Source organism: Monopterus albus, unplaced genomic scaffold (genome assembly GCF_001952655.1).
Source record: "Monopterus albus unplaced genomic scaffold, M_albus_1.0 scaffold90.1, whole genome shotgun sequence".
Taxonomy (NCBI): domain Eukaryota; kingdom Metazoa; phylum Chordata; class Actinopteri; order Synbranchiformes; family Synbranchidae; genus Monopterus; species Monopterus albus.
This window is the reverse complement of record NW_018127970.1, coordinates 965,078-968,499: the sequence shown is the minus strand read 5'-3', so window position 1 is coordinate 968,499 and position 3,422 is coordinate 965,078. Positions and strand designations below refer to the sequence as shown.

The window sequence follows — 3,422 nt, the reverse complement described above, 5'->3', positions numbered from 1 at the left end:
CCCCGCGACCCGGTTCCGGATAAGCGGAGGAAAATGGATGGATGGATATAATATACCTTTACGGTAGGTGGCCCCACAATGACCCAGCTACGTTTCATCACGCTCATTATTCTACATTATTCTTTAACAGCAAGACCAAATTTGTCTGCATCTCATTTTACTACATTTAAAGTGTTATTGATAGGTATTTTTTAGTCAGATAGATATTGGTTAGATACTTGCTGTATTAGAAATGTTTAGTGGAGACAGGATGTCTAGGTAGGCTGTTAAATGCTTAGTCATTCTCATGAGTTTTTTGCAGGGTGCATATGGTCAAGGATAACTAGATAGAAAAGTTTGACTGTCAGCAGGCAGGATGATTATTGTTATTATTATGATATGTTTAGCCGTAATCTTAATCATAATATCGTCCTAGGCTTAATGTCCGGACATGTCCCTGAATGTCCTGTATGTTCTTAGATACACACCACTTAATCAACACTCACACACATTGATTTTCTCCATGTTTTGACTACTGCTACGGTCAGCTGTAAAGCTGGCATATCAGGTGACGTCACGGTTTGACGTGCCTGTGTAGAATGGGGTTAGCCCAAACCAGATATAATGTACAGGCCTGTTGGGTTCGGGGCCTTTCATTCTTCATCTGCCTGCGCGCAGTATTGGAGATGCAAGATACCTGGACGTGTACTGTTAATTTTACCTGTGATCCTTTGAATAAACCAGCACGGTTTTTTTTATATATATCCAAGTGGTCCGCTTCGTCTCTCTGAGTTCCTGGTTAAAAGAACCGGAAATAGCTTTCATTATTCATAGCTTTATTTTACCTCAGACAAAAATAACTGAACTAATAGATAATTTTTACACTTTCATTAACTACAGTTATGCGAAAGGGTACTTGCTTGCTGCCGGGCACCAAAGAAGAGTAAGAACCTACCTAGTACAGGTGCCGTTTCTTTTTACATTAAGGCTGCGTCCGAAACCGCATACTGTGACAGTACGTACTGAAAGAGATGAAGTACCTACTTACTGACCGTTAAAACAGTAGGTACTGTATAGTATGAAGCCTGGTAGTATGAATGAGATTCGGACGTACTACATCCGCCATGTTGATACATCACGTGACATACGTTTTCATAGCAGCGTCTTCTTCGTTGGATAACTCCTCTCCCGGGGCATCATGGGATAGTGAAGTGTCCATCGTATGCACACTGCAAAATTCAACCGGAAGCAGTAGGTCATCCGGGTACTTTTCGCCTACTGTTTTTGGAATACTACGAATCCGGACATACTACTCGCCTCGCCTACTATACAGTATGGTAGTAGGCGGTTTCGGACGCAGCCAATGAGTCCAAAGAAAGATGGCGGCCTTCTGGTTACCTGGACGGAGTATCAACTTGGTAGAATGGTCGTCTGTGAGGATTTTGAAAGGACAGAATTGTGGTAAATATGTTTAAATTACCATTTTCAGACCTTTCCATTTAGATAAACTAGTAGATGACTGTGTGACTCGAACGTGTGCTGATATATATGAAAAGCACATACTGCGACCAGCTAGCTAACATTAGCTTTCTAGCTAGCATTTATAGTTGAGGATGTACTGTCGCCATAACAACATAGTTAGCCCATAGTTAGCTCAGTAGCTAAGTAGCAAAGTTTAGTCAGATATGTACAGTTTAGCAATAGAGTTTCACTTTATTTTTTTTCTAAGTTTAATACTGAAGATAATGCTGTTGTGGCATTCCAATTATTGAGTAAAATTATGAAAATGTTATTTATTATTAACAAATACACTGTGGATGCTAAAACTCACTGCTAAGTGTAAGTCATAGCTATCTTATTAAACAGTTCACGAATAACAAGGCCTTTTAAGTTAATATATTTCAAGGAATTGATAATACAAATTGTAGGATAAATCAAAATTATTATGGAAAACCATTACAACTATTTGTGGTTTTCACAAATTTTATTTTGTGTATATGTAAAGTGGGTTGTGCATGAGAGAGAGTATATAGACCGGTTTTCATCAAACTCATTTAGACGGTTCTAGATGAAAGGTTAAACGGTTCTAGATGAAAGTTTAATCAATCAGAACCGTTGTCCCGCCCCTCCCTTCTCCCCCTCCCTCTCCCCCTTCCTCCCCCACCCTCGCTCCCCCTCCCACAACATGTGTAAAATCCATTGGTCAAAAGTTCACCTCCTTATGGTTGAATCTAAAAAAATAAAAGACCATCACAAACAGAGTAGTGGATATTAATCTTCAAAATGAGAAGAGCTATTTTTATTATTTGGGTTTGTTTGTAATGTTATATAGTGAATAAAACAAATGCTACACACAACTAAAAGAGAGTAGTGATCTCCTTGAGTTAAAGGTGTGTGAAACACCAATTTTTCTAGTATTAGAGGGTTTGTATATTAAATAGGAGTTGAACAGATGCCCCCTCTCTGAGTTAAGGTGTGAAACAGCTAGGTTTGTTTATTCAGCTTCAACGCTTCTGATTGGTTAACCTTTCACCTAGAACTGTCAAAATGAGTTTGATGAAAACCGGTCTATATACTCTCTCTTGCATGCAAAAGTGCTCACAGTAACAATGCAACATGCTGATACTGGTTTGGTACCATTGTTTTTGAAGCTTTGTTCAACATTTTAGTTTTGAATATCAGCATGCATGCTAACATTTGATAATTTGCACTAGTACAGCTGAGGCTGAGCTAGCACAAAAGTCAGGGGATCACCATCATTCTGAATGTCTGCACAAACATTCATGGTAATCCATCCAGTAGTTGCTGAGATACCCACCCATTGTAAAGGTGTACGGACAAGGAAAAAAACAAACTGGAAAACAAAAAGTTCTGGAACTGAACACAATTGGAGACACTGAACAACATTATCATGAATCGGACGATGACTTTGACCCTAAAAAAAACTTTAAGAACTCTGAAAATAACTGCAAGTATTACACGGATGAGCAGTTTAACAGCAATGTTAAGACTGAAAACAAATTATCATTAATTCACTTTAATAGCAGAAGTTTATACGCAAACTTTCAGAGTATAAAACATTATCTTAGTAGTCTGACATTCTTTTAATATAATTGCTATTTCTGAAACTTGGATTAACACTGTAAGGGGAATGGATTTTGACCTTGATGGCTATGACTTGGTATGCACAAACAGAGAATAAGATGGGAGGTGGTGTGGCCTTGTACATAGATAAAAACTTTTGTTTTAAGAGAGTGGAGAAAATGTCAAGGGTGGTGGATAACTTGCTGGAGTGTGTGACTGTAGAAATACTTGTGGAAAAAAAGAAAAAGGTTGTAGTAAGCTGTATTTATAGAGCACCTGGAACCAGCATAGAAAAATTTAATGACTGGATGGAGGAGAACTACTTGACAATAAGTCATAAATTAATGTTCATATGTGGT

The 3,422-nt window shown here is 38.2% G+C and overlaps 1 protein-coding gene across 1 annotated transcript in view; it reads left to right on the top strand.

Annotated features, from left to right (window-relative positions):
- The first annotated feature begins 1,284 nt into the window (after window positions 1-1,284).
- plekhh1 (pleckstrin homology domain containing, family H (with MyTH4 domain) member 1) overlaps window positions 1,285-3,422 on the top strand; it is a 181,879-nt gene continuing 179,741 nt past the window's right edge. Inside the window, exon 1 of the mRNA XM_020607996.1 lies at window positions 1,285-1,440. The gene's annotated coding sequence lies outside the window, so the exon portion shown is untranslated. The remainder of the gene's footprint in view (window positions 1,441-3,422) is intronic.